The 13,593-nt window shown below is 38.7% G+C and overlaps 1 long non-coding RNA gene across 1 annotated transcript; it reads left to right on the forward strand.

Moving 5' to 3' along the window:
- The first annotated feature begins 1,362 nt into the window (after window positions 1–1,362).
- On the forward strand, window positions 1,363–5,776 carry LOC132660361 (uncharacterized). The gene is made up of 3 exons (XR_009601738.3): window positions 1,363–1,430; window positions 3,102–3,386; window positions 5,358–5,776. It is a non-coding gene; the product is annotated as an uncharacterized LOC132660361 (long non-coding RNA).
- The last annotated feature ends 7,817 nt before the right edge of the window (window positions 5,777–13,593 follow it).

The raw sequence follows: 13,593 nt of genomic DNA on the forward strand, positions 1-13,593 counted from the left end.
GTGCAATATAGTAAATCAACAATTCCATATATTACCCCGTGCTCATCACAATCGCACTCCTTAATCCCAATGGCCTAATTAACCCATCTCCCCGCCTACCTCCCCTTTGGTAACCATCATTTTGTTCTCTATAGTTGAGAGCCAGTTTCTTAGTTTGTCTCTCTTTCTTTTTTCATTTGCTCATTTGTTTTATTTCTTAAATTCCACATATAAGGGAAATCTTATGGTATTTGTCTTTCTCTGACTGATTTATTTCACTTAGCATTGTAATCTCTAGATCCATCCATATTGTTGCAAATGGCAAGATTTCATTCTTTTTTTATGGCTGAATAATATTCCATGTTTTTCCATGTGTGTGTGTGTGTGCGTGTGTGTGTGTGTACATATCACATCTTCTTTATCCATTCATCTATTGATAGATTCTTGGGCTGCTTCTATATCTTGGCTATTGTAAGTAATGCTGCTATAAATATAGGGTACATGTATCCCTTTGAATTAGTGGTTTTTTTTCCTTTCTTTCTTTCTTTCTTTCTTTCTTTCTTTCTTTCTTTCTTTCGTTAAATATCCAGGAGTATGATTATCAGATCACAGAGTAGTATTGTTTTTAGCTTTTTGAGAGATCTCCATATTATTTCCCACAGTGGCTGTACCAGTTTGCATTTCTACCAATAGTGTAAGAGGGTTCCTTTTTCTCTACATCCTTGCCAACACTTATTGTTTCTTGTATTTTTTATTTTAGCCATTCTGACAGGTGTGAGGTGATATCTCATTATAGTTTGGAGATAAATAAAATAGCTTTTATTTCCCTTGCCTCAAGAAACATATCCAGAAAAATGTTGTGTATAGCTAATGTCAGAGACATTTTTGCCTATGCTCTCTTCTAGGCTTTTCATGATTGCAGGTCTCAGATTTAGGTCTTTAATCCATTCTGAATTTATTTTTGTGTAGGGTGTAAGAAAGTGGGTCAGTTTCATTGTTTTGCATGTTGCTGACCAGTTTTCCCAACACCATTTGTTTAAAACTGTCTTTTTTCCATGGAATATTCTTTCCTGCTTTGTCAAAGATTAATTGACTATATTACTTTTCCTTCAGATGCTTCATTTTGAAGAATCTGGAAGACATCCTTTACTATGTACTGGTGCCATATCCATACTATGAGTATGATTATTATGACCTCAGGTACAGAGGTATTACCAAAATGGAGGTAGAAACTTGGGAGTGGGCCAGTGGTAAGAAGTGATGCTGGACAGCTTTCTGAGGCAGACTTGGAATGAATTAGAAGGCAATCCATCCAAAAAAATAGCATTATGGATTCCTACCATCTTCTGGGTTCTAAATGTTTATGATAGGCTAACAATGACATTATTCTGAATCTGGTAACAGACTTGACTCATGTGCCTTTCCAAGTACTACTGAGGTCTTACACTTAGGTAAAGAACAAAACTCTACAAAATGTTTATAGGGTTGGATGACTTGAAAAATATTTGTAGTTTTTGTAATTCAATGTTTGATATATTTTCAGTATTAATTTTTCTAGTTAAAGTCATATAATCAATCAACCACACACCAACCAACCACACCATAAAAACTAGATGCTATCTTACATTGCAAAGATAATAGTCTCTGAACTAAAATGGTGAGGTAGGGACTGGGGAGGTTGTGGAGATTTCATTAGGAGGCTGATCAGATTAGTGAAGAACATCAAAAGTATACTGACTGAAGAATGAATGCGAAGAGAAAATGGTTAAATATTTGAAAGTTTGTCATGTAGAAAAGAATACAGAATTTTTCTTTGCAGCCCTCATGCTAGAAACAAAGCCAATGGGTAGAAATTACAGTGTGGGGGGTTTGGGCTTAACCCATTATGTTATGTGGGTTTTCAGATGTTTTGCTTCTGCTGGAGTATTTCTGGGGAAGAGGGAGAACTCACCTCACCATAGGGTAGCTCAATCTTCAATGAATGGATCTAATTATTAACAGGGAGTACTGGTTCATAGTTAAGAGAGTAGACTGTAGAGTTTGAATTCTGTCTCTGTCATGTACTGCTAGCTACATGACTTCGGACATGTTGCTTAACCTGAAGCTCATTTCCCCCAACTTTCGAATTGCACTTACCTTATAATATTTTTGTGAAGAACTAATTCACAGATGGTACTTAGAACAGGATCTAGCACTTAGTAAATGTATGTTAAATGGTAGCTACTAGTTACAATTATTACCTTTCTGGGGAACTGAGGTGGAGATTTCTGTGTGAAGTAGGAGGCTGGACAAGATGATCTCTACAATTTCTTCCAATCCTGTATTTCATAGATTCACCATAGTGGGGAAACAACCTTCTTTTTAGAGGTTTACAGATCATTGGAAAGTGACATCTGGCCTTGAAATGGAATTCTCTTCCATGAAGATTTTGAAATCATAAGTCTCACGTGGGTCTGATTTCACATGACTCTTCAGGCTAAAATACTTACAGATGAGGTTGGCTTTTCTCTCCAACAAGTCCTTTATCCATTGTTCCTGGGTTACTTTTCATGTGTGCTATTCTCAGTGAGAAAAAGAGTGGGACACAATACCTTTTTGTTGTTGTTGTTTCCCAAGCATTGTACAAAAAAGCATAGCTACATGCTATGACAGTTTATTAGGATATATTGACTAACAGTCTAAAATAAAGAAATCTCCACTCAACTATGACTTAGTAAATACTTGTAGGATGCATGCTGACATGAACATTGTGCAAAGCATTGGAAACCTACTCCTCATTTAAAGTCCGAGTTAAATACTAAAAACAAAACAAAACAAAACAAAACAAAACCGAATCCAGAAATGTATCATTACCCATTGTGGTATAACAAAGCACCCTCAAATTAATGATTTGTTTTGTACTCAGGCAGTTCTTCTTGTGTCAGTTGGGGTTAGCTTTATCTTGGCTAGGAAGCTCTGCTTCTGGATGTAGTTGGACTGTCGATAGGAGTTATGGGTGACAGAGTCACATATCTCTCATTTTACATCAGACCAGCCTGGGCTTTCAGCTCTGCAGAATCAGAGTTCATGAGAAGGACCTCCAGAGCCTAGGCTTAGAACTGACACATCATTCTTTTCACCAGACTCTGTTGACCAAATCAAATCACAAGCCCGGCCCAGATTCAAGACATGGAGAAACAGATTCCACCACTTCATGGGAAGATCTGCAAATTCACATCGAAAACGGCATAGATACGAGCGAAGCCAATGATTGGGGCCATCAGTACATTCGGTCCACCAGAAGATGCCATCATCAAATAGATAAGAAATGCTCATATAACATGACCTGTTATAGAGTCAGACACTGCAAGACATTGTAAGAGATTAGCCATATTCACTGTACAAAGCTTCTCGGAAGCAATGGAAAGGTAAGTCACACTGGGGCTCTTCCAGTCTGATTGTTTTTTTACTCATACAGTGCTTCTGAGAGATGTCCAAGAAGCTGACAAATATATAAAAATTTTAAAACAGCAGATGATATCAACTGTAGAATTATAGTGCCCAGAGTAATTTAACCGGAGGTGCCAGAGTAAATAGCCAGCAATGTGAATGTTCTAGAGGTGTGCCGATTAATTATATAGCGTGAGAACCAGGGACCTCTGTTTACAGACAAAGAGTTAAACTCTCACAGCAGCACTAGAGAAGACTTTTGAATTAATGGCTAATTTCAAACAAAGCATTTAATGTCACCACTTGAAATGTTTCAGTAATAATTCAAATGGTTTAATTCTAAGCCACTTATGATTAAATTTCAAATATGCTAAGGTATTATTAGACATTTATGGGAAAAATCATTTTTCCCCTGCAAATTAAATGTTCTTCTGTGACAACGATTCAAGTTATGATGGGGGGGTTCTTGTTTCCTTTTAATTATAGCCCAAACACTTACATGGATAAAGCGGCAGGACGATCACTATTTCATTTCGGAGCCATTATTACTGAAATGCAAAATATCTCAATATCTCTCCCTCTCCCCCTCCCCCTCGGTTTTCTTTTTAATCCCATAAAAGCATCTGTCTTTGATTTCAAGTGGAGTACCTGCTGTGCAGGATGCAATGCAAATCCAATTTGTGTGTAACACAACCAAATGGGCTGGAATGAACTCTGCATTTTAAAGATGTTTTTGTTTAATCATTGCCATCACTCGCCTTTAATGAATGCATAATCAAGTTAAACTTCAGGCAAGAAATGGAATGGTTCTTCTTAAAACAGAGAAAGCAAATTCCTGTGATAGCCCTCCTTGCTGATCTGCCTCCTATTCCTGTGTCGGCAGGAAAAAAAAAATAAGGAAAGATCTTCAAATGCATATGATGGCGCACTGTGGAGAACCATGGCGTGAGCGGCAGCGCCGCTCATTTGCTCATTTTTTCTGCTGTCTTCAGAAAGCATTATAATTACTTTTTAGAGCAGAAAATGAGATGTAAGATTCCTGGGTTCGCATTTCATCCTCCCCTTTTCTACATCTCACAGAAATAGGAGGGAAAATAAAGTACTTTGGGAGTTTAGAGGTAGGATCTGGGGCATTTCTGTGCCACGCGTCATCCAGCCTAAATGTTGGCATATAATTAACTAAGTACAGAGTTTTTTTGTGTTAGTGAAACTTTGGGTGGTTGTTTCTTCTGGAAGGAGAGAATCAGCTACAAAAACCTCAAGGTGTCAGATGACTTTTGCCTGGTCATAACACTGGATGAACAGATCAATTACAAACAACGAAATGGTATGAGGAAATTTTCACTCATTTCACAGATGGGAAAGCCAGACTTGAAGTGTGCATTGACTAATGTGGGCTCAGATGATTTGTAAGTGAGAGAATCAGAGCTGGAACACTGGTCTCTTGATGTTCGTCCTTCCAAAGCAACCCCAGAATATAACACTATGTTACTACAAAACAGATGACAGAGTTCAAAAAGGGAATACTAGGGAGAATCATTAGGTGATCAACTGTGTACATGAGCTTTGTATTCAAGGTAAATGTGAGTGACGTATGGTTAAACACAGTGTATGTATGTATATTTTTTGGTTGTCAAACAACAATCTAGAGATTTATGAGGATGCCAGAATGCAGGATTTCATTTCTTCTGATTACTTTTAATGGATAAAAATCAGGATTGGTTTTATTTATAGCTGAGATTCTACATGGTAGGATTTACAAAACTCTGAGATGGACAGCTTGAACACCTGCCATTATGTTTGAAATTTCAACTTTGCAAGTTATTTTTATAGATAAGGCATTGTCTTCTGTTAGGGAAAAATTCTTTGGGAATAGTAACACTGTGAACTAGCATCTCTGCCTTTTACCCTTAAATTACCAAAGAGGCATTAATTTCCTTTCTTCTTAGGAGCATCTCACCTGGAGCAGGTTCCTGCGATGGTATACCATGGTTTGTTGATGATTGATGGAAAAGTTAAGGAAGGTTGGAGAACAGCTTACAGACCTGCAGTGACTATTGTAGAAAGCCAGGACATAGACCAGGACTGAGGAAGCCTCAAAGCTAGATGCACCCATATGCAACTTTTTTGAGGGTGACTTCTGCTGAGTTAAGCAGCTTGGGGGACAGTTATAACAATGCACGATCCAAAGATTCCATCTTAGGAATTCACTTGTACTTGTCCTTGATCTGTACACCTTGTCCTCCACCTTTACCTGTTCTATTCAGATAAGAATATGAATGTTGAGTTTTAAGTGGGTTTAAAATTTTCCATGTGATGGGAAGAAAAATTACAAGCATAATAATTAAATTGCATTCTAGGAGAACAATATTATTTGGTATTTTTTATCGGCCAAACTCTTTCATCTCATGTCAGGACAACGCCAAGTAACTTTCAATAATATTATTCTAGCGAGGTTAAAAGACACATGTGTTCTTTCCTCTCTGAAAAAATTTCAATTCCCAAATTGCACTAGCTGGTCAATGAGACCTCTTGATCCCTCCAACTTTTTAATTTTTCTTCCGACTGCCAAAAAGAAGACTTCGTCAGTATAGGTATACCATGCATACCCCGAGGCCAGAAGGCCATCCATGGAAATGGACTGAGTCAAACGGTTTCTTATGTTCGGAATCTTTTTTATTTTTTGGAAGTTAACGTAATCATGTACTTTGGCTTAATGTGGTAGATAATTTGGGCGGTGGCCTATGACCCAGGTATACAAAACTAAATTTATTTGGGGGAAATATACAAGTAGCTGACTACCAAAGGATCCCATTCATAATAGTTTAAAAATTGTTAAAACCAGAAATCTTTTAACAGTCTTTGCAGCACAAGAGTTTATATCAAATTCATCATAACGTGTCGTTGTAGTGATAATTCAGTTGTTATCAACGTAGGTGGCCACTGGATGTCCCCAGTCCTCCTCAAATGCAGCCAAGGCATCACTTAACTGGCAGTTATAAAAACAATGTATTTTGCAGGGAACCTTTAGAAAGATCCTGCAAGAGTTCTGGTGTGCTTAGTAGCATTGTTTGCCCCAGGCAACAGCAAGGTGGACTAGAAATGGTGACTTAAGAGACTGAGTTGAGTAGAAGGAATTCTTTGGGTCATGTCACTCTGTGTCATGCATATTTACTTCCATATCCTCTCCAATGACTTGTTTTTCTAAAAAGCCTTAAAAAGGAAGTAAGTCTATGGATACTTCTATTATAATTCCTGCAGGTGAAACAAGTATGACTTGGGAAGGGTGAGAACATGGGGGCATGCCCACCTTGCAAAATACATGAAAAACTGCCTCATGGGAGTGCAAGATATAAAGCATATGAGATTCTTTGGCACGCTAGAAACTCTAAATTTTGATCACTCATTTATTCGGAGCAGTTGTACTTAACCAGGTATAGCTATGGGACAACTGCCTGAACTTTAAATTTGGAGTTAGGAGACCAGGATTTGAATCTTATTTCTATTACTTACTAGCTCAATGACATTAGACAAGTATGCTTTATTTTTCTGAACCCCAGGATTTTGTTTGTAAAATGGAGATAATAGTACTGTCCTCAGATTTGTTGAGAAGCTTAAATGATATGTTATATATATGAAGGAGCCTAGGACATGGTGGTTACAGAATAAATGTCAAATATATTAGAAATTTGAGATGCAATTGAAAGTTAAAAAGGGACTTTAAATCTTCAAAAGATCTAGGTTGAGTTAAAATGGAAAACAGAAGGATTTAGTTTTACTTACAATACATTTTATTATCTACTTGGAATTAATGAAAATTTGTTTAACCACATCAGCTCTCCCTTTAAAGTGTCAGGGAAGGAGAATCATGCAAACTACTTAATGTTTCACCTAGAAAAAGTCCTTGGAAAGTAGAACCCTCTTTTTAAAAAACTGCTGTAGATACTTAGTTAATTCTTAGGATTCTATAGAGAGAGAAGGGGAGTGAAAATGAAATGAGTTTTTTTTTTTTTTTTTTTTTTTTTTAACGGTAAGAAGCTGAAGCACAGAATGCTGTGCAAAATTGAGGCATGCTTTTGCACCATTAATCACACGACTGTGTCAAAGTCAAATTGAGGGAATGAAGTGCGGTAGAATTTATGAACGTTTGTTCTGGAACCACGGTCTGAAACGTCCAGAGAATACTATGGAACATCGGGAACTTTCCTCTCTGAACTGGGTTTGGAAAGGCTCCCCAACGAAGTTCCATTTCTCTAATTCCATTCTACCACCAGACTATTTTATTTTCGTTTAGGGAAAACAATAAAACTTGCTTGTAACTAAAGAGCAGTCCTGGCACACGGTTCCTGCTGGGAAAACAGTATCGGAGCTCATCTACTGGGAGACACTTTCTTGTGCTCACTTCCAAGCACTGACTACCAGGCTACTAATTAGGATTTCTCAAAGGAGGAAATGGACTCTTTTTTTTTTTTTTTTTGTTATATATTCTTTACAATAGTACCAGTGTTTCTATGTAGTGAAGCCAAAAAAAAAAAAAAAAATCCGATAGTATTTCTGGCATTGGCAGCTTAAGTAAAAGTTATTTCAGAGATACTGTCTGATTTGAATGACTGAGAGTAAGATTCAAGGGCTTTTATTAACTTTGGCTTGGTTGAAAGTGCTTCTGAACTGCTGAGAGGTTCGCTAGTTCAGGAGTTAGGCGGATGAAGAAATACTACTACCCAGTGTTTACCGCCAAGATGTAACTTTGTAAATTGGCTTTGTTTAGCCCTTTGAGAGCTTTTACTGACCATATTTATAAAAATCCACCCACAATGTAACTATACGAGATGCTCAAGATCTTTGGACCTAAGCCCCAGACATGAATTAGCCAAGAACTGGGATAAGTCTTACTGATGGTTTTTTTCTTGTTTATTTTTTGGAAACTATGTCTTGATTATTAGTTGGGCATTGTTACTCATTCACGAAATACCCATGGAAAAAAATATTGCCCATTGTGAATAAAAATGATGCCCTTGAAATTAGTTTTCCAGTTGGGGTTATAAGCTTGAGGTAGTAAGTTTGGGTAATAATCTATCCAGACTGTTTCCTGTTTCCCCATATTGTTTAGCTGTTTGTAGCTGGGAATTTTTTTATTCAGCTGGAATGCTGACTAAATAAGGAAAGGATAGAAGTAGAACCGTGGAGCAAAGTTGGCTCTTGTCTCTGAGAACTGAACTGCAGTCTAATTAGCTCTAACTAGCTGAGCTAACCAATCATAGATGCCTAAACTAAACTCGAACTTTTGTATGTATCAGAATCATCTAAGGAGCTGTTTAAAGTACAGCTTTGGGCATCATCCTTCAAAATTGTAATTCAGCGGATCTATGGTAGGACCTAAGAATCTGCATTTTTAGTAAGTACTACTGGTGATTCATCCTCAGGTGGCTCTTGGGCCAAACTTCGAGGGCCTAAAATTCAAATGATACCCGAATCATTTGAATTCACTGAAAACTAGTCAGGATGTAATAAAGAAACAAAGCTTTACCTTCCTCCTAAGAGAAAGGAGGTGATAAGGGACATGGCAACTGAGGGAGAAAGGGGGACACGGAGTTAAGGTAGTTGGTTAGATGTCTCTAGTATTGACTGTGAAAATCATACATCTTGGAAATGTATGACTTTCTATGGGAAATGACTACTACCCATTGTCTGGTTAGGACTGTGGACCACACATAGTTTGGATGGTAAAGGGGTCAAAGAGCATGAGCTCTGACACCAGCCTGTCTGAGTTTGACTCTTGGTTCTGCCACGTTTTAGCTGTGTGACTTTGAGAAAGTTACTTACTCTCTTAATGTCTCCTTATCTGTAAAGTGGGAATAATAATATCTATGCCATAGAGCTGCTATGAGGAAGACATGGGAGAGTGTAAGTAAAAGCGTTCAGAACAGTGCCCAGAATTAAGGCCTGGCCCTTAGTCAGTGCCAGATAGAAGTTAGCTCTTACTACTCTTACTTCCAACTCAGTGCTTCTTTGGGAAGGAAAGGGGATGCAGGTAGAGCTGGGAAAATGAGGTTACTCAGAATAGAAGAAAAAAGTATAGAGCTTGTGAACTCTTAAATTGTGCCAAACCATTTTGTGACTAGATTTCAGTTATTTTAAGATATCTCTATCTTGTAAACTTGTCTGTGTTTGAACTACATTTGAAGTATTTGGGTTTTTTAAATTTTTTATTTTGCTTCTTGGCAAAGTCCGGCATGAAATAATTTTAACATTGATGTAAAGAAATTAATGCCCTACAGCTTTAGTTCTTGGGCTTGAGGGGGTCTCTGAAGTAAAATTTTACCTATATGTACTTATATGCTTTGGTGGATTCCAGGTAAGAAATTTTCCCCTATCAAATTCAGGGAGAGTACTAGGATGCCAGAAAGGTTAACAATAATCCTCTGAGAGTCAGCTTACCTGTGACTTCTTCCTCACCCCACTTTCTGTGACTCTAGATGAGTGGTTGTCAACCAAGGGTAGCTTTGCTCCCTCTGCCTGGTGGCAATATCTTGAGATAGTTTTGGTTTTACAAGTAGTGGGTGCTACTAGCATGCAGTGGGTAGAGACCAGGGATGCTACAAAATATCCTAACTGAATAGGACAGCCACTCACAACAAAGAATTATCCAATCTGAAGTGTCAATAATGTCAAGGTTGAGAAACATTGTCTTAGAGTTAAGATCAAAGGAAGCCCAGCTGGGGACTGGAGGCAGATCTGGTGGAGCTGGGTACTTAGTGAGAAGCAGCAGAGTTGAGGACAAGTTCGTTTCCTTTTGGGCTGTTCCTTTAACAATAGTATGGGGTTCCTGTCAGCACAATGCTAGATGCCAATGGCAGCTAATATTTGTTTATGTATAGAATACTCCTGTCAACACTGTCTTTGGGTCTTCGGAGACTTGGTGCTATCGGGGTACACTCCCGCCATGTTGTCTTACTATTTACTCCGCTCATAGGTCAGGTGTTAGGATCACTAAAAATTTGGATGTTTGATTCAGAAGCAGGAAAGTTTAAATTTCTTTTTTATAGCATGGATTTTATCAGGGGAGACATTTCCTCACTTGGGTAATGGAGTCCCTATAATAATTAGCACTAATTGAGATCCAGGTAGGAGCTTTAGTAGAAAGGCTGACAACTCAATCACTCATGGTGGTGACCTGGGGACTAGTCTCACAGGTCCTTGTTTAGTCTTATGAATGAAGAAGAGGGAGGCAGAATTGAATGAGATTATTATTAGTTTTCAGGAAGCATTACATTTGTTGTAAGCAGTTGGAAAACTATTTATCTGGGCTAAATGCCATGAGCCAAACACACACACACACACACACACACACACACACACACACACTTCTCTTAAGGAGAATCTGAGCTCTACCTAATTATACACAGAGATCAGAGGGTCAGCAGGATTATTCTTTGAATAATATATAGGTTCTGTTTAGTAGCCTGGGGACAAGATCACATGTGTCTCAGTTGGGTCCCTAGAGTGTTTTTGTGTGACTCTTACTTAACTTTTCTTCAGTTTCTCCATTATTAAAATGACCTAAGCCTTTATTGTTTTCTGTTCTGTGAAAACTCTCCCATACCTCTGCAGAACTACATTTTGAGGGGAGGCTAACATTAGAGAGAACTGTGAAGTTTAAAGAGACATGAGTTCATTAGCTTTCTAGAGTTCTATCCTGGTTTTCTGGGGGAAATAAAGTATGGGAGAGAAAGTCATTTAGATGATGAGAACATTCCTTTTAGATGGATCACAGATGAGAAAAAATTCAGTGAAAAAAGCTTGCAAGAGCCAGGGTACCTGCTATGGAAAATAAGATGTAAGACTTTGGCTTTGTCATATAAAGCTAGGGAATAGATGCCAATCAAAGTTCACAGAATTTTGACAGTTTCTCTCTAACATTTCTCATGAGAGTACAGAATAAGAAGTCATCTGGATTGTATGAGGGCAAGTTTTCCATAATCTGGGACAAATGTGGTAGATGCCAAGGCTATAAGAGTGTCAGTAATCTTTGCCCTGTTGTTTTGTGATTTTTCCATGAGGAGACTAAAGAAAGAATTATCTGGATTCTAGCTCCAGCTTTGCCACTCGCTAGCTGGAAAAAAAAAAGGTTCTTCATATGCCAAGAAGAATCCCAAACAACTTTCTGTGACAGAAATTTCTGTGAGAAATAGAGTAACATTTCTGTAATCCATACCTCTGGGACTCCCCAATTTTGAGCTTGGACCTTCTTTTGGCTGAATTCATCATCAGAATTAATCTACTGCTAGTGAGTTCCAAGCTTAAGTCCAAGCTGCTGTCACTCCAAGACAGTAGGACACATCCGCTCCTTTTGGCGAAACGTAGCCAGTGAGGTCACCCACTCATTAGAAGCCTATTTGCATAGAGACCTGTAAACTCTATGTATTCTCTGTCTAGGGAGAAAATTCTTGGAGAAGAGAGCTCTAGGCACCCACGCTTGTTTTATTAGCCTTGGTAGTTGAAAAGGTTTTGAGTACCTAATGGTGTTCATTATTTTTTCTCTTCTGTTCCCACTAACAACTCCATGAGAACTAAGAATGCCTGACTGCTCTGCTTTGGTATTTGTGTGGCAGAGTGTAACACAAAATGCGCAAGGCCTTTGGTAGGGAACTGAAGTGGGATTTCTGTGAATCGAGGGAGTCAGAATACAGGCTCTAGCAGTTACACTCTCAGGAGCTGTCAAGACACCCAGGGGCTCTGACAAGGGGATCTGGCAGTGGTGATACCTGGAGTGATCTTCGGTACTCTGGGAAGGAGGACCTTTGTGGTTGGTGGCCTCTCTGTGGGTACATGCTGCAGCTGTGCCAGTGAGATCTTCTTGAGTGGCCTTTTAAGGGGTATGTGTGTACGGAAGAGATGTTACACAACAATGTGTACTCCACATAAGGTGGATAATCTGTCAGGCCCCTTGGCGGGGGGGACTTTGAATAGGGAAGAAGCTCCAACAATCACAGGTCCAGGGGGCGATTGGACAACGTAGTGTATAACTGTAAATGTGCCCCCCTGTTTTCATTCTCCCTCCTTTCCCTCCAATAGCACCCCTCCACACCAGCCTCCTCCTTCTAACCACCTCCTATTCTCCGAGCTGAAAACCACTCGGTCGGAAGTCTGAAGAGAACCGAGTTAAAGTAGTTGCATTGTTGGTTACTGCATGTATGAAGGCATTTCTTATATAATAGTGAGAAATAGAAATGCTTTTGGGGAGTATAAGATAATTTGATTGTAAGTTTTGGATGATAATGGTAGAATGCAGGGAGAATGCTGAAAGAAGCATCCAAATGGAATATCCTAGAATAGAACTTGTACACATCATAGCTTCTTGGAAAAGAACCATAATATGTGGTGTGCTATACAACCTTACCTGGTGGTCCTAGCTTGCAACAGAAAAATAATCAACCTAGGTTCTGTGACTTCCAGTTTCAAAATCAAGTATGGTTTCTTAATTGCACTGAGCTTTCTACACTGACATCCTAGATCAGGACCACTAGAATGGTCTCTGACCTTTATTTTATTTTTGCTTTTTTGAATCCATTTATCCTTCTTTTGGTGACCGTACCCCAATTTTCCTCTGACAGACTACTCTATTCTTGACTTTCTGTACATGTCCTTCATTCTAATTGAGTGGTCTCAATCTCCAGCTTCAGCGATGGGGAATGGGATAGAGCTCAGGTAATTAGACAATTGTATTACTCTAGTTGCAGTGATTGGCTCAGAAATGGGCATATGATCCAATGGAATCAATGAGATGTACTGAGAAAAATCGTTGGAGTATTTGAGAAAGAACTCTATCTGGCTTGTTTTCTGCAGCCATCTAGTAACCATGAATGAAATAAGAGCCTGGCTGAGAGTAAAGCCAACATGGGGGCAAGTAGAAGCAGATAATGGAAGAAGAGACATTGACTTTTGATGCTATCTTGAGCTTTCTATAGCATCATATCAAAGGACTAGGACTAGTTTTATGGGCATATGTCCTGTGCAGGTGCACAGGGCCCCATGCTCAGAAGGATGATGAGCTTGATTTAATGCACTGCTGTTGCCTTGAAAAAATTCATTTTGTTCTTGAACTTGTATTCTGTGAGTAAAGTCCAGTGGAACAATGGAACATATGTGTGAACACAGGAGTGCTTGTACACCTGTCTGCTTCCC

Source organism: Panthera onca, chromosome B4 (genome assembly GCF_046562875.1).
Source record: "Panthera onca isolate mPanOnc1 chromosome B4, mPanOnc1 haplotype 2, whole genome shotgun sequence".
Taxonomy (NCBI): domain Eukaryota; kingdom Metazoa; phylum Chordata; class Mammalia; order Carnivora; family Felidae; genus Panthera; species Panthera onca.